This window comes from Pleurodeles waltl, chromosome 8, assembly GCF_031143425.1.
Source record: "Pleurodeles waltl isolate 20211129_DDA chromosome 8, aPleWal1.hap1.20221129, whole genome shotgun sequence".
In the NCBI taxonomy this organism is placed as follows: domain Eukaryota; kingdom Metazoa; phylum Chordata; class Amphibia; order Caudata; family Salamandridae; genus Pleurodeles; species Pleurodeles waltl.
The window spans coordinates 868,274,284-868,301,932 of NC_090447.1; positions in this window are offsets into that span (position 1 = coordinate 868,274,284).

The window sequence follows — 27,649 nt, forward strand, 5'->3', positions numbered from 1 at the left end:
AAAATCACTATAAAGGATCGTTATCCATTACCTCTTATCAAAGAGATTCTGGAAGCGGTCAGAGGGGCACAACGGTTTACCAAACTAGATCTTCGTGGAGCCTTCCACCTTTTGCGCATCAAGAAAGGAGATGAGTGGAAGGCTGCTTTTCGAACTCCATTTCGGCATTATGAATACAGGGTTATGCCTTTTGGCCCAACTAATGCCCCCTCAATATTCCAAAGATTTATGGACTCTGTGTTCTCTGATTTATTGAACCATACAGTTGTGATATACTTAGATGATATTCTTATATATTCTAGACGTCCTGAACTTCATTCTACACACATTAAACATGTTCTACAAAGACTCAGGCAACATCAACTCTACTGTAAACCAGAGAAATGTGAGTTTGATAAAACTGAAGTCAAATATCTGGACTATCACATCAGTCCCACTGGAATATCAATGGATCCGGAAAAGGTTCAAGCCATCCTAGACTGGCCTTCCCCTTCATCTATCAAGGAAACCCAATGTTTTCTAAGACTGGCCAACTTCTATCGTCAATTTATCTTGGACTTTGCGGAACAGACCAGTCAAATTACTCACACACTAAAAAAGGAGAATCTACGAAATTGATTTATCTGGACAGAAGCGGCTGAAGCAGCTTTTTAAAACCTAAAGAAGGCCTTCACTCAAGCACCGATACTGAGACATCCGGACACCAACAAACAATTTGTTGTTGTTACTGACACGTCCGAAAGAGCCATCGGAGCAGTATTACTCCAACAACAAGATGACGATGGTTTAAAACATCCAGTTTTTTATCTGTCCCATATACTCTCTGTGTCTGAACAACATGATTCGGTACTGGAAAGGGAATTATTAGCCCTTAAAACTGCCTGCCAGGAGTGGAGACAATTACTTACGGGTTCCAAAGAACCTTTTGAAGTGAGAATGGATCATTGGAATCTGCAATGTTTACGAAACTTTCAATGCCAGAACAGTCGTCAAGCTCGTTGGGCCTTTTTCTTTAGTCAGTACGACCTCTATGTCACCTATATTCCCGGATCCCAAAATATTCTGGCCGATGCCCTGTCTCGCCGTTATCCTGACTATACTCCTACCACATCACAGTATCTACTTGAGCCGAGCAAGATCATTGGTGTAGTTCCATCATTCCTGGATGAAGTACAGCTGGAATACTCAAACCTTTCTAAACAAGAAATTGATGATTTATATCCCCAGATACACAAACGGAGGGGATATTATTATTATAGGGACCTTTTGTTCCTCCCCACAAAAAGAGTGCAATAAAGAGCGCTTCAGATGTGCATGATTCTCCGATTGCTGGTCATAAAAGTATCAAAGCCATGCAGGCATTACTCTTGCGATCCTTTTGGTGGCCTACTTTGAAACCGGATGTCGAAAGTTATGTAAAGGCCTGTCCGATATGTGCCCAAGTAAAGACACCCTGTACCAGGCCAGCAGGATTACTGCAACCGTTACCTGTTCCACCAGCTCCCTGGCATACAATTTCGACTGATTTCATGTGTTCACTACCTCCATCAGCAGGAAATCGGGTTATCATGGTAACAGTAGATTCCTTTACAAAAATGGCTCACTTCACTGCCCTGAAGAAATTACCTACCTCACAAGAACTAAGTTAGATATTCATCCACCATATTTTTCGTCTCCATGGACTCCAACACAGCATTGGGTCAGACAGGGGACCTCAATACATCTCTTGGTTTTGGAAACATTTCTGTAGAACCTTGAACATCAATGTAGCATTGTCATCTGGATTCCATTCTCAAACCAATGGGCAGACTGAATGCCTCAACCAAGGACAACAGCAGTATCTTTGTTGCTTCTGTAATTCTACTCAGAGTAACTGGAACACTTACCTTCCTTTCGCAGAATTCTCTTACAGCAACACAGTCCATAGTTTGTCCAAGGTTACCCCCTTTTTCTGTTCCTATGGCTATCATCCTACCTCTTTTCCTACTACTCCTATGTCTACCTCTTCTCTTCCTGCTATCACCTCATTTTCCAAACGACTTCAGAAAATCCATAGATTGATTCGATCTAATCTGCTGGACACAAAGAGATACATGAAAAGAGTGGCAGATAAGAAACGCAGTGAGACTCCAGTGTGTCACATCCAGGATAAAGTCTGTCTTTCTTCGAAATTTCTGCCCCTGCTGCTCTCTCAGAATAAGTTTACACCTCGTTACTACGGTCCTTTCCATATTCTTCATTTAATTAATCCTGTCACTGTCCGTCTCCGCTTACCTCGAACCTGGAAGATCCATCAGGTCTTTCATGTTTCTCAGTTGAAACCCTATATGCCTGATCCTTTTCCCGGCAGTTCCCATGTCCTCCTCCCTTGTTGGTGGATGATGAACCAGAATATGAGGTACAAGAAATTTGTGACTCTCGTTTCCTTCGAAGCCGTCTTCAGTTTCTGATTCATTGGAAGGGTTACCCTCTTAGCGAAGGCTCTTCGGAGGATGCTTCCTCTGTGCACGCCCCTCTTCTGATCCGTCAATTTTACCGCTTATTTCCACCCAAACCTGGCGCTCTGAGGGGGGGACCTACTGTCGGGCTGCGACGCAAAGCACAAGCTGAACACTCGGCTCGGGCCGCGGCGCGCGGCGGTGGAATGCGCCGCGCCTCCAGCCTCTCCTGCATAACTCGAGGCCCCAAATTAGGCATGGGGCCTCGTTTATCTTCTGGCGTGGCACCCTGATAGCATTCCCCCACTTACCTTCTTTTTGTTTCTTTCTCTTGCTGTCACCCTCGTTTTTTCCTCCCTTTTTTGTGTTTTTTCCCTTTTTCCCATCATTCCCCTTTCTTCCCAGCATACCTTGGTTCCCTACTCACCTTGGTGCCTTGTCTATTGCCTTCTGTGTATTGGGTCCCTATCCAATATGGTGTCCTCTTACTTCCTGCCGGTCGTTTCCTGTTCTGTGGGTATTTAAGGGCTGTGATTCTTCTTGCGCTACAACACTTTCTTTTGGATGGTGGTCTTCGCTCCTTCTCCTTGCCATCAGATACTGGTTCCGCTTTTTGTTCCAGTTTTTTCCTGTTTATTTTTGGTCTTGTGTTCTGAAATTATTGATCTTTTTGCTCTTATTACAGGAAGTCCTTTTTGAGTTTTTTTCCCCTTTTTAAGGCTTTTTCCCTCTGGCACTCCTTCTGAAGGACACAGACTGCCCTTGGCGTTCCCATCGCCTGCAGCACCGTGGCTACCAGAAAGAGTCGCCCCTATCTGGGCCAAGGCAGAACCTACAAGAACCTCGTCACTCGTTCAGCGGAGTCCAGGCTCAAGCAACGAGTAAGTTGTGACAAGTTGTACAATTGGGGTGGTGGGTGGGTCCTCTGGGATGGCTGCATGTGTGCTCCTCCTTGCAACTGTTGGTGTCTGGAGGGTTCCCAGGACATCTTGGAGGGTTTCGTGACTGATGGTTATCAGCTGGTCATCCATGTCATCAGGGTAGTCCAGGACAGGCAGATCAACAGGAGAGCCATTGTCCTCTACAATGAGATGTTGTACAATTAGTGTGTCTGTGTTATGGCAGTTGTAGTGTGACGTCAGTGGCTTCCTATTGGTGGTACATTGTAATCTTTGTTCCCTTGCATTGTTCCTGTCATTAACATTTGTAGTTTCTCAGGCCTATGCCCCACCTGCATATCACATGTAGTGTGGGCAGTTGGGGGATTTGTCTGCGTCACATCTTCTAGGTGTGGTTTCTGTCCACATTGTGGCTTGCCACCTTCTTGTCCTAATCAACCATTCCTCTGCTTCCATTAGCATGGTGAGTCCTTGCAATGCTTGTTGGTGTGCTGATGCCACATGGACCACACATAAAAATGTGGCCCTGTCCCAAGCTTTCATTTTTCACATACACCTTTATGGTGCTGAGACCTAGCACCATACCATGTATTGCATTAGCATGACACGATACAGGTGTCAGCTTTGGTAGTTTCTCATGTTGATGTTTGCGGATGTGTGCTGATGCATTGCACTGATGGGCCATGGCAGAGGTCCCTTTCCTCTTATGACTGTGCAGGATTGTTTTCCAAGCTACACACATGTCCTCCCCCCTCAATGCAGTTGGCTAAGCACTATGACACCTGAGATGTTGCATGTTGGCATTGCAGCTATTGCGACACAGGCACAGGGGTAGACCCTGGAATTGGCAGCATGAGTATGAGATTACTGCTGTGTACTTCATAATGTGTGTAACAGAGCCTGATGTTTATTGGGTCTATGGGCATGAGCAGTTGACAGGAGTTGCACTTGGATGGGGACTGATCGCGTAGTCATATGGGTGTGTTTGTGCCATGGGCACCTAACTGCCATTTCCTATTTGACCAGCACACACAGCACAGGTAATATTGGCAAGTGTTGTCAGTGGGTAATGCTGCTTGAGCCAATGGCCTGAGACTGGGCTTTGTCTCCTAGCTTACATTCTGACAATACCAGCTGTCCTGTGACATCAGCCCAGTTTTATGTTCTTCCCTACCCTCCTGGCCTTCTTTCACCTTCCAGCAGCCTTGGCATGGCGGTTGTTGCTGTTCTGTTGTGCTATGCCCCTGGATACACCTGCGCAACCCATGCACCTGTGCCATCACACTGTGCCCTTTCCACTGCCTGATTTTCAGGTCTGACATGTATTGTGTAGTAGGTATGTGCCTCCCTCTTCCTGCACTTGAGATTTATGCATTTTTATTCCCCATGCAACTTACCCTGCATATGTGTTGTTTCCTGGTAGTCTGCGCTGTCCTGCGATTTCTGTGAGGATCTCCTCTGGGATGACGTCTGCAACCATCTCCTCCATCTCGTCCAGGTCCTCTTGAGGTGCTGGACTCCCACCTCCAGTCTGCAGTGCTGCCTTCCTGATCCTTGTCATTTTTTCCTTTGTCCTGCGCTTGAAGTCATGCCAGTGTTTCTTACACTCGGTGACAGTTCTCCTGACCTCTGCCACACTGTTAATCTTGTCCACAATTTGTTGCCAAATTGCCTCTCTCCTCCCAATTGGCAATTTTGAGGTTATGAATAATTGATGCTGGTGCTCCGTCACCTCTCTGACCGGGACTTCATGCTCCTCTGCGCTGAAGCAAGACTTCCTCTTCTTCTTGTCTCTCCACTGCGTCTTGTCTGTGTCCTCCTGGCTGGTTCCTGGTTGCTTGAGGTCACCCTGGGGTCTCTCCTGGCTTCTGGGATCCATTTTGGGGCTTCTTAGCACTTCTTTGCTGCGTTTGCATTGCTTTTTGATGCTATTGCAGTGAAAAATGGCACATATCCGATTTGCAACATTTTTCCACGTCATCAACCGGATTAGAGTCATTTTTCTTTGTTAATGTCATTTTGCCTTACGACAAGACGCAATGGTTAGCATTAAAAAAATGACTCAAACCGGTCTTAGTGCCACTGTGGGTCAAAGTATAAATTTGACTCACACATGTGGCATTAAGAAATGTTGTTAGCCAGCATAACGTTTTTGACGCAAAACTGCATTAGCACAGTTTTGAGTCAAAAAGTATAAATCTGGCCCTAAGAGGCTGCTTTGTTTCAATTATCAGGAATACACAATACGGGCCCATGCTGAAGGTGACTGGGCGGGACTCTTCTTGCTTGCCTGGAGAAACTGGCAAAACAGGGATTGGTAATCGTGGAAATAGATACTGTGGTAGGAGATGCAGCATACTGATAGGAGGACATCAACCAGGAGTTCAGGGATTACTATATCAGATTGTACAGTAGTACTGAACGGGCTGCTCTGAAATCCTTGGCTCTGAACAAAACCCCAGGAACGGATGGATTCCCAGTTGAATATGACTCCAAATATGGAGGGAGTTTCACCCACAAATTGTCTGACCTGTCCAAGGTGTCTGGGGATACTGACTGCTCCCGCTACCCGTGAAGCTCTCATGGTGCCCCTCTTGAAGCCTAGCAAACTGGTTACTGACAAATGAGCCTATCACCCATTGTCCATAATGAATACTGACTACAACATTTTCAGTAAAATCCTAGCCGCCTGTTTGCTTTCTCATTTGCCCACCCTTACCATCATGATCAGATGGGTTTTACTCAGATGGGTTTAGCTCACAATATTTGAAGGCTTCTTTTGACCTTGGAGGCCCCTGCAATCGGAGAGAGTAATGCTGTGATATTCACCATTGATATTGAGAAGGTCTTTGATAGCCTAGAATGCCCTTTCCTCTATAGGGTGATGGAACACTTTGGTTTGGGCTAGGTGTTCATTTCCTTGATGATGTTGCTATATACAGATCCCTCAGCATTTGTCAGAATGGGGCATACAATCTCAGACTGCTATGGAATTGTGAGTGGTACCCCCCAGGGTTGCCCCTTATCACTTTTGCTGTTTGTGCTGGCAATGGAGCCCCTACCATGCACTTCCAGGACGGGAGAAGTTTACCAAGGCCATGTGATGCATGATCAGATGCATCATATAGCACTGTATGCCGATTAATTTTTGCTATTCTTAAGTGGGACTGGGCTGGATCTGAAGGGGGCCTGGGACTTACTGGACCATAATGGCAGACTCTCTTGCCTCTGAAGTAAGTGGAATAAATCCTGTGTATTCTCTCTTGTGGCTTACCGAACTGCCTCCAGAGGGAATGGGACCATTGCACTGGGAACCTCATTGCTTACCTTACTTAGGGATATACATCTATCATCATACAGAGGATCTTAAGGAGGGGAATGTGGGTAGAGATATGTGAGCATTAAGAGCCCGTACCAACACCTCCCTTATCAGTGGTGGTAGGAGTCGCGCTGCTAAAGATGATTGCCCTTCCCAGCCACCTGGATTTCTTTTGAATGCTGCCAGTGTGGACACCCTGCGCCTACTTATGAGACATAGACTCAATAAGTATTAGCTTCTTCTGGGGAGTGGGCCACCGCAGAGAAGCATTGTCCACCATCCAGAGGGTCATTCTTGTTGGTGACCTGAAAGTTCCAGACTTTGAGTCCTATTATCTGGTAGTGCAGTTGCAGTGGATAGCACAGCAGCCCCCAAGCATTAAACAACAACTGGTGTGACTAGTTATACAGATTTTGCACCACGGGCCCACGGACAATTATGAAACTCAAATTTTGCAGTGTTGCTGGACCATGAGTTAGCAGAAGGTTCAAACTCCTGTCCTTTACTCCCCAGACATGCCTGCATGGTTTCTTTACAAGTTGCCACATGGCAGGAACTGGCGTGGGCTGGTGGAGTGGGAAGGGGTGGGGTGACGAAGGCGGGGCGACGAAGGCGGAGCGACGACGGCGGGCCCTGTTTCAATCTGAGGTTTTCCTCTCTTTTGAGGAGTTTAGCCAACAGTATGACCTTCCTCAAGGTCACTTTCTTCTTCATAGGGTGGTCACAACGGCCATTCTCAAGCATTGGAAGCAGGGCCTAATGGAGTCAGCTGTCAGTATGTACTAACTGCTTTTGGAACCTTCACAGCGGTAACTTGCTTATGCCGTAGATTGAAGAATTACATTGATTAGCCCCTGCTGAGATTAAAAGCGCATTGGGAAAAGGATTTAGGTATGGATCATCCATATAAGGACTGGGGACACATACTGGAGTAGATGGCTAAGGGGATGAGAAATGTCAAGTTTATAGTCATTCAATTTTAGGTCCTTAACAGGACATACCTTACCTCTGGCAGAATCAATAGATACTTTGCCAATACAGACGTGAAACGTCCCCAATGTGCTGAGGTGGGAGCAGAATTTATTCATATGTTCTAGGGAAGTCCCCAACTGACAGACTTTTGGGAAGCCATCACCAGCACGTTGGCTGGCATAACTGCAACTACAATTCCCTGAACCCCCATTTTCTGTCTGCTGCACAACTTTCCCCTACACGGCCAAAACTAAAGGCACTAGTAAATTCCTGGAACTTGCGTTCATCCTGGTAAAATGGGAGGTGGCCAGGAACTGGAAAACACTTTGCAGGCCACAGATAGAAACTTAACCGAAGGAACTTTTCAGATGGGCATCCTCCAAAGATACAATAAAGCTCTGAGGTGCCTGAAGACGGTTGGGGCAATTGGAGTTGGCGAGGACCTGAGAGACTTTAGTGGATCAGATACAGCACCCTGACCCTCTGACCCCTGAGAAGACCTAATACATTTCATCATTGTGCATGTTTACAATGGGAAACCCCCCCAGGTAGGCTACAGGGCCCATGGCCTTTCACAGATGAGATTCCTTGCAAGATGCAATGGTTGAAGGATATACCACATATAGGAGGTCATTACAACAGGGCACTGCCAACTCAAGCACCAATGAACAGGGCACCGCCAACTCAAGCACCGCTGAACAGGGCACCGCCAACTCAAGCACCGCTAAACAGGACACCGCCAACTCAAGCCCTGCTGAACAGGGCACCGCCAACTCAAGCACCGCTAGCCCATGAGCGGCAGGGGCACTGACGCAACTGGGTCCGTCACGGGGTGAGTGATGCACTCTGGGCACCAGTCCCCCTCCAGAACCAGTGGAGAGATCCATCCACTACCTCTGTCCTTCACAGGATGAAGCACTCTGGGCACCAGTCCCCCTCCAGAACCAGTGGAGACTGTTATCCACTTGAGAGACTGTGGCTTTGCACTCCCCAGGATTGAACAGTGGGAAAACCACCCACTGGAGAGAATTGAGAGATTGTGGCTTTGCACTCCCCAGGATTGAACAGTGGTCAACCCACCCACTGGAGAGACTTGAGAGACTGTGGCTTTGCACTCCCCAGGATTGAACAGTGGGCAACCCACCCACTGTAGAGACTTGAGAGACTGTGGCTTTGCACTCCCCAGGACTGAACAGTGGGCAACCCACTCACTGTAGAGACTTGAGAGACTGTGGCTTTGCACTCCCCAGGATTGAACAGAGGGCAAACCACCCACTGTAGAGACTTGAGAGACTGTGACTTTGCACTCCCCAGGATTGAACAGTGGGCACACCACCCACTGTAGTGACTTAAGAGACTGTGGCTTTGCACTCCTCAGGATTGAACAGTGGGCATTGAGTCCCCTCCTGGATCTGGCATTGTGCACTATTCCGGCTGAGGTGCCCCCCCTTCCCTTCCCCCTGAGGTGCCTGTTATATTTCTATATGATGCCCCTGCAGTGTTCTCTCTGTTTTGATCTGGTATCAAGTGTGGGCCTCGCCCATGCATTTTGCGCCCGGTGGTCCACGGACTATAAATGGTGCAATACCTGGACTTGTATTATTGGTGTATATATTTGTTTATAGTGTATATATATTTTGGAGTACTGTATTTTAATAGATTACAATGGTTACAATCATTTCCTTTTGTCTTTGCATTCTTCCGGGGGGCTTGGAGGGTGTAACTCTTATGTATCAACATGTATTAGTGTGTGTGTTGTAGTGGGTGAGGGTGTTACATGTGTGTGTCCCTGTTTTTTCCCTCCCCCCTCCCCTGTGTCATAGGTGCAGTATTCACTGTGGTCTTCGGCGCCGGCGTTCGTGCTCCTGGTACAGGAGCAGGAAGACTATCGTAGGTAGAATTTGGAGTTCCGGTTCCATGGTGTCCTCGTGGAGTGTGTAGAGGTGAGCGTTTTCCCTTCAAAATTCCTGTTTCCACCGTGTTTTTACCCGCGGTGAATCTGCCCCAGAAAAGGTGGCGGATTGGCCTGTCATAATAGTGTGGGCTGTACATTGTCTCCCGCCTGTCTGTTGGCGGTGACCGCCGCGCTGTTTATTGGTACCACGGTCTGAGTGTTAAAGTGGCTGTCTTTGTTGGCGGTTTCCTCCACGGTCGTAATTGCTAATTTTTTACCGCCGGCCTGTTGGCGGTCTTACCGCCACTTTAACACCGTCCGCCAGGGTTGTAATGAGGGCCATAATCCTCTTACACAAATTTATACATAGGTGCTTATCTGCAGACCAGATTTGAACATACACCACACATGGGTGTGAGGTGGGAGTTGTTAGTTAGGGGTTAGAGGGTATGACTGATGATTGATTGCTTGAATGAACAGGGGCAGCTATCTGACACAAGATGGACGTTTTGTGAGTACATCAGGTACATACCTTAAACTGTTGCATCAATGGTGTTGCTTATCATGTATTGCTATGCATGACCTGCTAATGATGAATGTACTCACTGGCCATCTGAGAATGAATGTGATGACTCTCTTGAAAACCCAATAAAAGTTTCTTTAAAAAAATGTCTTATAAAGCATATTTTATTAGGTCTCTGCTTATATTTACACTGCACCCAAACCTTGGGGCACTTAGAGCAGACCTTAGGGGTGACATATGTAAAAATAATGTAGTTTGAGACTTTGGAAGTACTTTTGATTCGAAAGTCGAATTTGGGGTTAACTTTAATTTAAAAGCAGCCAGCAAGACAGGCCTGTTTTTAAAATTCCACAAAAGACCACAACAGGGCACCCAAAGGTTCCCTAACTGCACTGGGGTTCCTAAACCTATATGCCCTACCATATACTACGAACTTATAGGTAGGTTGTCAGAGCCATTTATAATTATGTCTGATTTGCATATACCATTTTACACAGACAATTGACCCTGGGACTAGTTAGAAGTGCCCAGGGCACAGTCACAATCAGTAGCCACCAGTTTCAATCAAAAAGGATGGGGTGTTCAGGGCAAATATTACTCACACATATGCTCACAAGACTGACACACCAATCATATCACCAATTACTCAGACAACAACTAATTTTCAAACAAACATCAGCAGCAAGTCACTACACACACACACACACACAATGCCAGCCAGCAAGTCACCACATCACACACACCGTCAGTCAACAGCTAATACACATTGCCAGTGAACAACCACAATGCACACTGCCAGCCAAATGTCAGTCCACACACTGCCAGCCAAACACCAGTCCACACCCCCCCAGCCAAACACTGGTCTACACACCACAAAACAAATGCTAGTCTACACATACTGCCAGCCAAATGTAAAGCCACACATACTGCCAGACAAACATCAGTCCACACTCACCTTCAGCCAAATACCAGTCCACACAACCACCAGCCAAATGCCACTCAGACACCATCATGAGAACCCATGCCACTCTCATTTCTAAAACACTCCCAGAATTAAGAGAATACACACAAACTGCACATCCATAAAAAATATTCAGCAAACAGCATGTTATTTTCAGTTTTTTTCATATTTAAAATAATCCACCTACAGGTAAAGGATGAAAAGCTGTCTCTGAATTGCCTGTACAACAGGTGTAACAAAACAAAACAAACTATTGGTTCCCTGGTGTTTAATGGTTGCTCCCAATATCTGAGTTGTTTATGGTACAGTTTAAAACATGTGGGCACACATAGGCCAGGATTAAAAGGACACTTTGGCAGTACACAAGACTCTTGTTTCGTACTACTCTTTAGACACAGACTCTGATCTCTGACAAGGAAAGTCTCTTTTTGGGTGTTGGGGGAAAGTAGAGATATCTCAATCTAGCCACTAAATCAACCACCCTGATTCTAAGAACACTTTTTTGCTCTACAGCACAAAGACTGTTGATTGCAGACTTCTGGAACTGCAAAACTCCTCTTGGAATTTGGAGAGTGATTATAGAAAACACCGTAAGCATTGAAGGATGCCAAATGAAGCAAATGAATAGCCAACTTATTGTACAAGATGTATGACTTTCGAGCAGCATAGTAAAGCTTGGACCACTGATCTAATCAGTCTGCAAATCCCATGTGCGTGTTGTAGTCTAGAATGCACACTGGTTTGCACAAGTCTGCTATCATAGGGACAGCACTTTCATTGTGAATAGTTGAAAGCATGTCAACATCTCTTCTGTTGGAAAATTTCAATGCTAGCAATTTATTATTGTGCAAGGAACCGCTCTGTCTCCTTTAAAGATTCTTACACACACGTTCTTTAGGGTAACCTTTATGGTTAGGGCAGATTGTGCCACGTGCCACTTTGCCCACTTTGAACAATTCTTTAAATAATTGCAAACCTTTGTCTCCACTATTCAAATACCTCAAATTCCTTAGAGCAAAAAGTGTGATACAGTTCATACTGGTGAAAATTAGATATGTACACTAATCAATTTAATCCGCCAGCATTGTCTCATTAAGTTCATTTTACAACTTCTTTAACCTATGACTGGAAATTCATGTTTCATATTTACAGCTAAATTTGAGTTTTCATTTAAAATTTTAAGTGTTAAACCCAGCTCCAAATCGATTTTATGTCATGATAAGGGTGAGTATCACACACCATTTCTCAAATGATATAAATCAATTACTTCAAAAAATCAAGCCTAAGTGGGCTAACCTTACAAAGCCATCTCCCTAAATTTGAAAATATTATAATTATTGTACCAAATCTGTGATTTATTTGGAGAATTCACGTCTTATACCACCTTTATTATTGAGCCCCAATCCTACAAACATCAACCCGCTTTCTGTATTACTACCTGGTCGGGAGCTTCAGAACAGTCCTAACATTTCCTTGAGGGCTAAGGCATCATCTCTGTTTACAAATGTGAATATATCTCCTCAAACAGATTGAACCCGTTTGGGGCCTTAGAGTCCAACCTCAGTATATACATGGGCCGCCTTCTCCTAAGTTCTTTTTCCCTGTCACCCCCTCCTTGCCTTCTTACCACTGGATCAATTACAAAATACTTTAATCCAGTCATTTTGCCCTCATGCATGTTCTGCAAAGTGTCTGGCCTCCAGATAAGTCTGATGATGGTTCTTTATTGCTCTAACATACTGCAAAATTAGTTTGTGAATCGGATTAATCGTGCTCCTTTATACTGTAATCTACCCTGACATTCTAGGACATTTGGCAAAATCTGTTTTGTAAGTATATGCTACTTTAATCTGCACCCAGGCATTTTCCGAAGATGACTTATAATGAGTTTTGTTTACATCAAATTTACATGCCTTGGAGCTCAATCATTTTCGAAAACCTTTGCTTTTCGGCAGCCAATTCTCTTTTGATCTGTTACATAAGTTTTAACAAGAGCATCCTGCATTGATCTTCCTCTCCTATAAGTACAACCCACTGTAGCTGGCATAGATGGGCCTATAAAAGGGTCATTTTTAACCAAATGCCAGTACTTGTTCTGAATCCTTCTTATAGAACCATGTTCACCAAAATATTGGATGATGAATCACATGTTTGCCTCCTCTTTACTTTTTTGTGGCTTTTTTGAAATAATACTTGCTCCCTGCTCAATTTCTCAGCTTCAGTGCAAGATTTATGGGTAACAACCTCCCTGTATCCTCGATCTCTGAACCTCTGTGTAATCTTCCCCATTGATGACTTGAATTCACCATCTTCACTGCAGTTTTTCCGGGCACGCAACACTTCCCTATACGGGAAACTGTTATTTATATCCAGTGGGACTTTCACAAAGCATAAAACTGCCCTTAAACACCATCAGAGGCCTGGAGCATAGATCTCTGATAAACAATCATCTAAATGGTCAAGGACAGGGTGAATCTTGAAGAAATGGTCACAATCAGGGAGATCTTGTGGCATTACCCAGGAAAATGAAGATTCACCGGCAGATGAAAAAACCCATCTCGACTCAAAGCTGCTGGAAAAATAGCAGTTGACATCAAAAGACTAGTAAATTATTTTAAAGACAATGATGGTTTCCTTAGACGTTCCATCTAAAAAATAAAAAAAATAAATTACTTCATATCATGGAGATCTGTAGAAGTCCAGGGGGTAGCTGCAGACTGGGTCCTAAGTGTGGCACTGCTGTCCCTCAAATACTGTTGTGCATACAAACTGGCCTGCTCAACAATATCATCCAAAAACATGATATCTGTAAAGAGAAGGAAGAAATTGATATACAAAAAGTTATCTTCATTAACTATATATTTGGCAACACCACTAAAGGCAGCCGAACAGGCTGCACCATTTTTAGGAGCATCCCAGGGTTCAGCACCTTCAATGGCAAACCTTTAAAACCCTTTCGGTGGCATCTCTGGAATGACACAATGCTCAAAGGGGCCCACCTCCAGGCAAGATGAATCTGAGAAACTGAACAAGGACCTGAAGGTGCCAGTCAAGGGAAAGGGAGATAAAGTAGCAGGCAACTGGTAGAGAGGCCAGAAACGAAATAAGCAAGAGGTGACTATTAATGGTGTTGATAGTATTTAAGCACTTGACTCTATTTTCAAAAGCAAGCATACCTTCAGTCAGCGATCTCAGTTCTATGCCCTCTTATGAGTTTGGTCTACCTTTTCTGTCAAAGGGTATGAACAACATATAGAAAACCACTGGAGGATTACAAACACCATGTTACATTGGTTTTATACATGACTCAGGTTCTTGTGGCCTCTTTTGTTTATTATCAAGTCTTTGTCCAATTACTCTTAACTTGTCCAATCCTTCTTTCTTTCAGATTGTCATAATTGAGTGCCACTGGGATGCAAAGCCTTAATGTAAGTACTTCCTTTGATTACTTGTTATTGACCAATTGTCTCAACCCTAGAAGTTTTAAGTTGTCTTAATTGTTCAAAAAAGGACAAAAAACCTTAGATTAAAAGAAATGCACATAAGCTCTTTTACTGCATACAAAAGTTCAGTCAATGATGCACCAGATAACTCTTTCCATGTGATTCAGACTGCTGCACTGCAGAATACGATCCGCCCATGGAAAAGTGTAGGAAAGTACCCTCTTTTTGGCATGTTACCCCAAATTTCTGCCTTATGTCAGTGTGTTGTTGACTGTGTCACTGGGATCCTAGCTATCCAGGACCCCAGTGCTTATGGTCTGCTTGTCAGTGTGTTTCACCATTTTCTAAATTGTCACTGGAGTCCTGCCAATCAGAACTCCAGTGCTCATGCTCTGTCTCTTTCTAAATTTGCCACTACAGTTTAGTGACTCCATATTCCACTACGAATGGCAATATTGGACCCTCCCCCCTTATATGTCCTTTATATATGGTACATAGGTACCCAGGGCATTGGGGTTCCAAGAAAATCCATATGGGCTACAGCATTTCTTTTGCCACCCATAAGGAGACCATACAGAGGCTTCTTCAAGACTGGCATTGCAGCCTGTGTGAAATAGTGTGTGCACTATTTCACAGCCATTTACACTGCACTTGGTCACTTATAAGTCACCTATATATCAGGTCTTCCAACCCTGAAGGCTGGGTACAAAGTACCTGTGTGTGAGGACACCCCTGCACTAGCAGAGGTGCCCCCACGTCGTCTAGACCCATTTTCCCAAACTTTGTGCAGGGACACCATTAAAAAAGTGCACTACAAATAGGTCAATACATATATGTAGCTTCACAATGGCAACTCCGAATGTGGCCATGTAAGGTGTCTAACAACTGCAAATTGTACCCCAATACTGATTCCAGTATTGGTTGCACAATCCCATGGACACTGGGGGCTACACCATCGCCCTCCAGTACTGCCATACCAGTTTTCTGAGGTTGTCACTGTAGCCCTAGCTGCTGCCACCCCACAGACATGCTTCTGCCCTCCTGGGGCGTGAGCAGCTCAATCCCAGGAAGGCAGAACAATGCATTTCCTTTAGAAGAGGGGTGTTAGACCCTCTCCCTTTGGAGATAGGTGTTACAGGTATGGGAGGGGTATCCTCCCAGAGCCTCTGGAAATGCTTTGAAGGGCACAGATGGTGCCCTCCTTGCATAATCCAGTACACACCGGTTCAGGGACCCCCAGTCCCTGCTCTGGCTTGAAACTGGACAAAGGAAAGGGGAGTGACTACCCCCCTGTCCATCACCACCCAAGGGGTGGTGCCCAGAGATCCTCCAGAGTGTCCCTGGGTTCTGCCATCTTGTTTTCAGGATGGTCAGGGAACTCTGGGAGCATCTGAGTGGCCAGTGCCAGCAGGTGACGTCAGAGACCCCTCTTGATAGGTGCTTACCTAGTTAGGTGACCAATCCCACTCTCAGGGCTATTTAGGGTCTCTCCTCTGGGTGTTTCTTAAGATTCGGATTGCAAGACTCCAGCAGGAATCCTCTGCATCCTTTACTTAAACTTCTAGTGACGGATCAATTGCTGTCTGCTCCAGGAACTCTACAAAACTGTAAAAAAAAGCAAAGACGACTTCTGCAACCTTGTAACTTCAGCTCCTGCCAGCAACTGCAACAGTTTCCAGGTCATGCACTGTCTGAGGACTGCCTGTCTTCAGCCTGCACCAGAACAACCGAAGAAATCTCCCATGGAGTGACGGAGTCACTTCCCTGCCTCAGCAGGCACCTCTCTGCAGCAACGACCGGTGGCTTGGACTCCCTTTCCAGACGACAGGCGTGGATCCAGCAACACAGATGGTGGAGTAAAGTGTCTCTGGCAGTCCCACCGCCGAGCTGTCCAACTTTGGTGAAGGTAAGACCTTGCCTCCCCACGCAAGACAGTACCCCGTGCACCCTGTGAATTGCAGTTGCTAAGGCTTGTGTGCAACCTTCCAAGAAGTTCTTCATGCACAGCACTGCTTAGGTCCCCAGCACTCCATCCTGTGATGCACAGCTTCCTGAGTGGTTCTCCGCCGGCGTGGGAATCCTTTGTGGCATGCTGCATGGGCCTCCATTTGCACCTCCTTTGTCCCCATGCTGTGGGACTCTTGTGCATGCTGCCTGGTCTTCTGAGGGCTCTGTGAGTTGCTGAGCACCTCCTCGGTCTCCCTCTCCTGGGTAGAGGCCACCAGGTCCCTCCTGTTCCGGAGCACTATTTTCCACTAACTTCGAGCTTTGCGTGTGCCAAGGCTTGTTGGCAGAATCCACCAACGCAAACCAGACTGCATTCATCCATCCGGCGTGGGACATCTTCTGCACCAACCAGGAACCCGCATCTTTCTTCTTTGGTGCAATACTGACTTTGTCTTCTCACCGGTGGTTCTTCTTGTGCACCTTCATCCCGGTTAGCAGGGGCTCCTGTTCTCCGTAGACTCTTCAGTGCTTCTTGGACTTGGTCTCCTTCTTCCACAGATCTTCGTTGGTATCTTGCAGTCTCTTCTGGTTCTCACATTATCTTCTATCACGACTTCTAGTGTGTTTTAGGAAACTTGCTGTGTCTTACTCCTGCTGTCCTGGGCTCTGGGATGGGGTATATTACTTACTTTGGGTGTTTTCTTACACTACCAGCACCTCTCTGCACACTACACTTGCACAGGTGGGAAACCGACTTTCGGATTCCACTATTTTAGTATATGGTTTGTGTTCCCCCAGGCCCATTGCAATCTATACAGATTTTCACTATTTGCACTGTTTTCCTACTGTGTACTTACGTGTTTCTGGTTACTAGTGTATATATTGTGTGATTTACTTACCTCCTAAGGGAGTATAGCCTACAAAGTATTTGTGGCATTGTGTGACTAAAATAAAGTACCTTCATTTTTGCAACACTGAGTATTGTCTTTCTTGTGTGTAAGTACTGTGGGCCTGATTTATACTTTTTTGGCATCTTATTTGGGTAATTTTTTGACGCAAAAGCAGTGCAAACGTACAAAATATAATTGAATTTTGTAAGTTTGCGCAACTTTTGCGTCAAAAAATGACACAACTGCGGTGCTAAAAAAGTATAAATCAGGCCCTCTGTGACTATAGTGGTATTGCAAGAGCTTTCCATGTCTCTTAGTTCAGCCTTAGCTGCTCTGCCTACAGCTACCTCTAGACAGCCTGGCTTCTAGATACTGACTACATTTTACTGGTAAGGGATAACTGGAGCTGGTACAAGGTGTATGTATCTCTGATACCCACTACAAACCAGGCCTGTCTCCTACAAAAAGCATCTCTCTCACCCAGAAAAAAGTGGGAGTGATGAGGATCCTACTCCTCACACTGAAGTCTTCAGAATAAAAAGAGAGTGTAGAGGGTGTGGCTCCGCTTTAGAGTGGGAGCTGCTCAAGATGGTCCATGCGCAGGAACATGGGAATTGTAGTTCTCACTGCAAAATAGTCTTCACAGTACGCAAGGAGAAGATAGGGGGTTTCATGTTCCCTTGAATGACACAACAGGGTGCTGATCATGAAATGGCCATGCCTAAGGATAAGATAGGAGGTTACAGGTTCTCTTGAATGGCACAACAAGGCCATTCAAGGGAAGCTGCACTCCCATGATTGTCTGTTTACAGTTTCTGGTAGTTGAATTGGTTTCCACCCCCCAAGGAGCAGATTGGCCTAAAATACAGCACATCTACCCGAGGTCGGGCAGAACCCACAGGAAACATGTGCCTACATTGAGGGAGAGACCCTTGCCAAAGAGGACTCTTCTCTCACCATAAAATATCCCTGGTAGCCCAGTGGTTGCTTTTCTGGTGCATGATCATAGTTTCAACTTAAAATTCTTGCATTTGGTGGGGTGTTGTCTTTATTTTTGTGGCGTTTTGCAGTGGATTATATCAACATCTTGGACATCAGCAACAAAACCGTAAGTTAGATTTTATCTTATTTTTAATTAGTTTGGAATGTTTATTGCTTTTAAAGTGTTATTATTGTTTGTTATAAGTTATGTATTTTGTGCAAATTATTTTCAAGAGTTGTGTTTTGAAGATGCAGTATTTTTTAGGTTGGCTGAGTAATAATGTATTTGTTGTCATTTATTGTAGTTACCTTTGACCTGATTTGTTCTTTATAAAGTCTAAATTTTTGACTTGCTAGTAGGAAATATTAAAGTAATTTTAACAAGTAAAATACTTTGGTTCTTTTTTGGTATTTACAGTTATCTGTGACCTGATGTTTTCCTAATAAAATCTGCTTTTGGGTGGTTATTAAAACTTATTTAAGTAATTTTAATAAATAAAATACTTTGGTTCTTTTTTGTTATTTACAGTTGTATTTTAGTTTCTAGTTGGAATATGCTGATTTCTAAAGTATTGTTCATGCTATGGGTTGTTAGTTTGGTAGGCCTTCATTATTAGTAGATGTTTGTACTATTCATTGTAGTATTTTATACATTTCTTTTGTTCTTTTTCATACTTTGGGTTTTAGTTAGGTTATAGATTGTTCCATTCTAGGTTGTCAGTAGTTTTGTTATTTTTTTAGTATTTCTAGCAATTGGCAGAGGAGTATTTCTAGGAATTGGTAGAATGTAGGGTCATTTTTGCCATTTGTGCCTTAGAAGACATTGTGCCACCTTTCTACTATGTTATTTGTTTTGGCTTGCTGTGCCATGCTAGTGTTATACATGCTCCACCATGGTATGTTTTACTTGGCAGAGCAGCTGTGACTGGAATGGTGCTGTCTGTCCTCCCAAGCACCGTCAAAATAGTCCATTTGGGAACTTAGATTGTCTTCATGTGATTGGTGGTAGGCAAGCTCTGTCATGAGGTTGTAGTGGTTTGCTACTTCTGTTACAAATACATTTGCTACACAAATTACATTTTGTTTTCATGTTGTAGGAAAACTGGATATTTCTTGAGTACTCCATACTTAGTGCAGATTTCTGGAGATGTCTCCATATACTCTGGTTAAACGTATAGCAACACAACAATACAGCTGTATGTGGGTATGTTTTTAAACTTGAACGTTGTTTGGTGTCAATGATTACTTTCTGGAGATGATAGTTTTTAGTAGTAGTAGTTGTAGTTGCTAGTTTTGTATTTTGTTTGAGTTTTGCAGTAGTAGTAGGAGTAGTAGTTGCTATTTTGTATTTTGGTTGAGGTAGTGGTATGTTGCACTTTGTTAGGCAAAAGAGTGTATTCTAAAGGTATGTTCAAATTGTAGTATTTGCCATGGTTTGTGTATATTTGCATGAATAGTGGAGAGCATGATTTAAACAGACAGTCCATCATCACCTGTTGCTTTGTGTTAATCTTAGCAGGTTGTTTGCTATTGCACAAATGATTATTTTTCTATCATCTTTAAAGTTGCCATACATACAGAAAGGATCCTTTTTATATGTTGTAGTTAAATTATTGCATATATTTACTATGCTAGTACCAGCTATAAGTCTTTTTAAGTTTAGATTACCTGGGAGATGACCTGTAAAATAGTCAAGAACCTTTGATAGGATATTTTTAAAAGTTCCTGTGAGTTTCTGTGAACTAGTGCTGGCTTCCCAGAGGTTTTGTAACTAATTTCTAACTTCTATTTCTATAATGTTTTGGGTGGGTGATTATGTTATGTAATATTTAGCATAATTTAATTTTTAGTTGTAGCCATCCCATAACATACATTCAAATAATACATTGTATATTTCCAAGGTATATTTTCTGTGGCTGTGCTGTCTTGACTGTAAGCATATCACATGTAAGTGTATAACAGTTTTATTTTTAGAGATTTGCTGTAAGAGGCTTTTTCCGATATTATATGTATGTGTTTTAAAAATGTAAAAAAATTATATTTCTGCAGAATAATTATGCATTTGTACTAACTATATTTTTAAGGCATAATAATACTTAAACAAGAATAATATTTCTTTACATCTTGTACTAACAGTTTTGATGTAGTTTCTTTTGTAAAGATGTTTGTTGCTGCCTCATTTTTCTTGGAACATTGGGAGACAGGTGCTATATATAATGATATATTTGAAAAAATATTGTGTATTTTTGGCTTTATTTACCGTTACTTGTATTTTTAAGTTATACAATGGTTTTGGTTGTTTTAATCTAAATTATATTTACTTACTCTTTAATGGAATTTTGGAAAGATGATATTTGTATTTTTGTCTTCAAATTTTTGGCTTTGCTGTGTTGTTGTTTGCTATATTAAGGAAATAAAAAAGCAGTATCATAATTTTTGGATTTAAGATAAACGTTTGCCTGTTGGTGTTTTTAGTTATTTATGTATTTCTTTTATACTACTCCCTTTTCACAGTTGGCCTTCTTTTCTTTGGAGTTGATTTCTTCATTTTGTTTCTGTTTAATTTAACAGAGTGTCTTTTTCTGAAAGGGCTGCCATTTAGCTGTAAATTAATGCACATTGTGTGTGCTTTATATAGTGGTTATTTAATTACTGAAGTTGAAGTGTTGTAAGGGGTTGTATATTTAATCATTAATGCTATTGGTTGTTTCATGTTGTATTTTGTCAGATTAGTCCATATTTAGTACACACCAGTTGGTGAATATGTGTTAATGCCACATATATTTTTTGTAGTAACGTTTATTTAAATGTATTTACATAGAGCTGGTTTCTATATAAATAAATGTTGTAAGTGTTGTATCGTTTCATTACATTTATAATTTTTTATTTAATTTTAGTTTAAGGTTGTTTTCAGTTTATGTTTTTTAATGTTACTTTGATATATTTTATTAAATATTGAGAAATATATTTTTTTTGTTTATATGTTCCAAATTTAGTTTCAACTATTTTAATTTGCTTTTTAGTAGCTCATGATGTTTTAAAATAGAATTTTATTGGATTGTAATTATAGTTTTTTAATTTATTAGTTTTATAAGTAGGAAGTATTCCATATATCGAATACTGTAAGCATATTGTGTTTTTCTTGATTTTTGCATTTATTATTTAAGTGTTTAAAATATTTTAACATCAATGTTTTTGTAGTTAATATTTGTGTTTCATTGTTTAAGAATGGGATAATTATATTTTTGTGAGCCATATGTTTTAGCTCTATTGCTATTCTTTGTATTGTGTCATACAACCCTACAAAATAATGCAAAATATTAGCTGGATGAATAATATCCAAATCTATGGTTTGCCAGGTGACACTTTGGTGTAGAAAACTATGGTTAATAGCATAATGCTCATTATTTGAGGTGGACCTGGTGCTTTTTCCTTGGTTCCTCAGAAGATATGCCATAACTGGATGCATAATACACATTTGAATGAGTTCCCCCTAGTTGGTTTCCTTAAGCTACTTTGGTGTGGACTTCACATAGCATGTACAATGAATGGCATAATGACTTATTCTAGGATGTTGTCCTTAGGTACTCCTGGATGGACTTTTCAGGACTTATCATGATAAGTTGTATAATACTTATTCACAAGCTTTGAGTAGTTTCCTCAGCACATTATTGTGCTGGCCTCATCATTGCTGACCATATGTTAGTCACCAGTGAAACCGTCATATAATATACTATGGACGACAGCACCATCAAAAAATCTCAATTGATTATTTCAGTGGTTCTTAACCTTTGGACTTCTGTGTACCCCCACTGAATCATGATTAGAAGCTAGGGTCCCCTTCTGAGTCATAAATGCTAAAACCTGTAGAAAGCAACTTCTATATTCAGATTCTCAAAAAATACTCAAAAAGTATAATAAAAACAAATGCTTAAAATATTTTGTTTAATTCACAAACACATATGGAAAACATTTTAAAATGTTCAATTTTGTTTCTCTAATATCATATAATGTATTAATTTTAATGTATTAATTTTCATATTATTTAATTTTGTAAAACAGTCACAGACTCACTGAATAGGCCCCATGAGCCCCGAGGGGTTCCCGGATGACAGATTATTAGTATTAGACATCTTAAGACCTAAATTCCTCAACTTTTCAAAAGAGGTCCTTAATTGTTCAAGTATTGTACTCACCTCCAAGGACTGGTTGATTTCACCGCCTTTGATTAGTAAACAAAAAACACCAGAAAGGCATGAACAAAGAATGTCTTCTATATTCAATTATTGCAAATATCATATTGCAATCAGTCATGCAAAAATACTCTTGCAAGGTTCAGTTGTAGCCAATCAAACTTTTATTGAATCCTTTGATCAAAGAATATATGATGAGCATAACAACCAACATGCTTTCCTTCTTAACAAAAGAGCTTCATCAGGGCAGATATCTATCAGAGATGAAAAGATTTCTGAGGCTGGGTTGGTTGCAACTGAACTAGACCAAGGTACACGTGGTGTTATTAGTGCCTAAAAATCTCCTCTTCCATGGGTATTCTTTTTCAATGATGTACTTTCTTGTAATTTAATCATCATTAATTTGCAGACAGTGTTCCCTGCTCACCACTGCTCTCTCAGGGCACAAGATGAGCAATAGCGGTTACAGGTACAAGATTGTATTATCCACCCATACAGGCTGCTCCCTGACAGGTTGCACATTCAATAGCAAGTTAGCCCTAATAGCATACCACAGCTTAATACATATTGCCTTTCCACAGTTTGCTTCTGTACTGAATCTATGTGATTTCAGAGCATTCAAAAACAACAAAGTGATGGAAGGAATAATTCAATTATTCCTTATGTCATACCCTACAGACACAAGTCACATGCAAATCAGCCTTATTCCTACTCCAACAGGAACAGTCCAGTCTGAATTCGCAAACATGTTCCCCTGTAGTTGTGAAGACAGATAATCCAGATCAGTTTCAGCCTAGTTAGGGCTTGCCAGTGAGGTATTCCTTGAACCCTCTAGCACAGTGATCATTGAGCTCACATCTTGGTAGACTTGTTGCATCTAGGATTTCTATTCCAAAAAACAATAATGTGATGGAAGGAATGCCAGAATGAATCTTAGCTGATGATGATAACCCAGTCTGCATTATAGACCATCCATTTTCACCCACAGTGCCAATCTAGATAGAAACCATTCACATGCAAATCAGCCTTGGTCATGCTTCAATAGGATCCTTCCAGCCCAAATTGCCAGACCATGTTCCCTCCACATGAGAACACAAACTACCCCAGCCTGGCCCTGGTCTACTTAGGGCTCATTGGTGAGGTATGGCTTCAGTCCCATGGCATAGTGAGCATTGGGACCAACATTGGGGCATTCACATAACACTTAGGATATCTTCTGCAATAAAAATCAAAGTAATGGAAAGAACAGGGCACCGCCAACTCAAGCACTGCCGAACAGGGCACCGCCAAATCAACCACTGCTGAACAGGGCACTGCCAACTCAAGCACTGCTGAACATGGAATCGCCAACTCAAGCACCGCTGAACAGGGCACTGCCAAATCAAGCACCGCTGAACAGGGCATCGCCAACTCAAGCACCACTGAACAGGGCATTGCCAACTCAAGCACCAATGAACAGGGCACCGCCAACTCAAGCACCGCTGAACAGGGCACCGCCAACTCAAGCACCACTAAACAGGGCACCGCCAACTCAAGCCCTGCTGAACAGGGCACCGCCAACTCAAGCACCGCTAGCCCATGAGCGGCAGGGGCACTGACGCAACTGGGTCCGTCACGGGGTGAGTGATGCACTCTGGGCACCAGTCCCCCTCCAGAACCAGTGGAGAGATCCATCCACTACCTCTGTCCTTCACAGGATGAAGCACTCTGGGCACCAGTCCCCCTCCAGAACCAGTGGAGACTGTTATCCACTTGAGAGACTGTGGCTTTGCACTCCCCAGGATTGAACAGTGGGAAAACCACCCACTGGAGAGAATTGAGAGATTGTGGCTTTGCACTCCCCAGGATTGAACAGTGGTCAACCCACCCACTGGAGAGACTTGAGAGACTGTGGCTTTGCACTCCCCAGGATTGAACAGTGGGCAACCCACCCACCTTAGAGACTTGAGAGACTGTGGCTTTGCACTCCCCAGGACTGAACAGTGGGCAACCCACCCACTGTAGAGACTTGAGAGACTGTGGCTTTGCACTCCCCAGGATTGAACAGTGGGCAAACCACCCACTGTAGAGACTTGAGAGACTGTGACTTTGCACTCCCCAGGATTGAACAGTGGGCACACCACCCACTGTAGTGACTTGAGAGACTGTGGCTTTGCACTCCTCAGGATTGAACAGTGGGCATTGAGTCCCCTCGTGGATCTGGCATTGTGCACTAATCCGGCTGAGGTGCCCCCCCTTCCCTTCCCCCTGAGGTGCCTGTTATATTTCTATATGATGCCCCTGCAGTGTTCTCTCTGTTTTGATCTGGTATCAAGTGTGGGCCTCGCCCATGCATTTTGCGCCCGGTGGTCCACGGACTATAAATGGTACAATACCTGGACTTGTATTATTGGTGTATATATTTGTTTATAGTGTATATATATTTTGGAGTACTGTATTTTAATAGATTACAATGGTTACAATCATTTCCTTTTGTCTTTGCATTCTTCCGGGGGGCTTGGAGGGTGTAACTCTTATGTATCAACATGTATTAGTGTGTGTGTTGTAGTGGGTGAGGGTGTTGCATGTGTGTGTCCCTGTTTTTTCCCTCCCCCTCCCCTGTGTCGTAGGTGCAGTATTCACTGTGGTCTTCGGCGCCGGCGTTCGTGCTCCTGGTACAGGAGCAGGAAGACTATCGTAGGTAGAATTTGGAGTTCCTGTTCCATGGTGTCCTCGTGGAGTGTGTAGAGGTGAGCGTTTTCCCTTCAAAATTCCTGTTTCCACCGTGTTTTTACCCGCGGTGAATCCGCCCCAGAAAAGGTGGCGGATTGGCCTGTCATAATAGTGTGGGCTGTACATTGTCTCCCGCCTGTCTGTTGGCGGTGACCGGCGCAATGTTTGTTTGTACCGCGATCTGAGTGTTAAAGTGGCTGTCTTTGTTTGCGGTTTCCTCCACGGTCGTAATTGCTAATTTTTTACCGCCGGCCTGTTGGCGGTCTTACTGCCACTTTAACACCGTCCGCCAGGGTTGTAATGAGGGCCATAATCCTCTTACACAAATTTATACATAGGTGCTTATCTGCAGACCAGATTTGAACATACACCACACATGGGTGGGAGGTGGGAGTTGTTAGTTAGGGGTTAGAGGGTATGACTGATGATTGATTGCTTGAATGAACAGGGGCAGCTATCTGACACAAGATGGACTTTTTGTGAGTACATCAGCTACATACCTTAAACTGTTGCATCAATGGTGTTGCTTATCATGTATTGCTATGCATGACCTGCTAATGATGAATGTACTCACTGGCCATCTGAGAATGAATGTGATGACTCTCTTTTCCCAATAAAAGTTTATTTAAAAAAATGTCTTATAAAGCATATTTTATTAGGTCTCTGCTTATACTTACACTGCACCCAAACCTTGGGGCACTTAGAGCAGACCTTAGGGGTGACATATGTAAAAATAAGGTAGTTTGAGACTTTGGAAGTACTTTTGATTCGAAAGTCGAATTTGGGGTTAACTTTAATTTAAAAGCAGCCAGCAAGACAGGCCTGTTTTTAAAATTCCACAAGAGACCACAACAGGGCACCCAAAGGTTCCCTAACTGCACTGGGGTTCCTAAACCTATATGCCCTACCATATACTACGAACTTATAGGTAGGTTGTCAGAGCCATTTATAATTATGTCTGATTTGCATATACCATTATACACAGACAATTGACCCTGGACTAGTTAGAAGTGCCCAGGGCACAGTCACAATCAGTAGCCACCAGTTTCAATCAAAAAGGATGGGGTGATCAGGGCAAATATTACTCACACATATGCTCACAAGACTGACACACCAATCATATCACCAATTACTCAGACAACAACTAATTTTCAAACAAACATCAGCAGCAAGTCACTACACACACACACACAATGCCAGCCAGCAAGTCACCACATCACACACACCGTCAGTCAACAGCTAATACACATTGCCAGTGAACAACCACAATGCACACTGCCAGCCAAATGTCAGTCCACACACTGCCAGCCAAACACCAGTCCACACCCCCCAGCCAAACACTTGTCTACACACCACAAAACAAATGCTAGTCCACACATACTGCCAGCCAAATGTAAAGCCACACATACTGCCAGACAAACATCAGTCCACACTCACCTTCAGCCAAACACCAGTCCACACAACCACCAGCCAAATGCCACTCAGACACCATCATGAGAACCCATGCCACTCTCATTTCTAAAACACTCCCAGAATTAAGAGAATACACACAAACTGCAGATACATAAAAAATATTCAGCAAACAGCATGTTATTTTCAGTTTTTTTCATATTTAAAATAATCCACCTACAGGTAAAGGATGAAAAGCTGTCTCTGAATTGCCTGTACAACAGGTGTAACAAAGCAAAACAAACTATTGGTTCCCTGGTGTTTAATGGTTGCTCCCAATATCTGAGTTGTTTATGGTACAGTTTAAAACATGTGGGCACACATAGGCCAGGATTAAAAGGACACTTTGGCAGTACACAAGACTCTTGTTTCGTACTACTCTTTAGACACAGACTCTGATCTCTGACAAGGAAAGTCTCTTTTTGGGTGTTGGGGAAAAGTAGAGATATCTCAATCTAGCCACTAAATCAACCACCCTGATTCTAAGAACACTTTTTTGCTCTACAGCACAAAGACTGTTGATTGCAGACTTCTGGAACTGCAAAACTCCTCTTGGAATTTGGAGAGTGATTATAGAAAACACCGTAAGCATTGAAGGATGCCAAATGAAGCAAATGAATAGCCAACTTATTGTACAAGATGTATGACTTTCGAGCAGCATAGTAAAGCTTGGACCACTGATCTAATCAGTCTGCAAATCCCATGTGCGTGTTGTAGTCTAGAATGCACACTGGTTTGCACAAGTCTGCTATCATAGGGACAGCACTTTCATTGTGAATAGTTGAAAGCATGTCAAAAGCTCTTCTGTTGGAAAATTTCAATGCTAGCAATTTATTATTGTGCAAGGAACCGCTCTGTCCCCTTTAAAGATTCTTACACACACGTTCTTTAGGGTAACCTTTATGGTTAGGGCAGATTGTGCCACGTGCCACTTTGCCCACTTTGAACAATTCTTTAAATAATTGCAAACCTTTGTCTCCACTATTCAAATACCTCAAATTCCTTAGCGCAAAAAGTGTGATACAGTT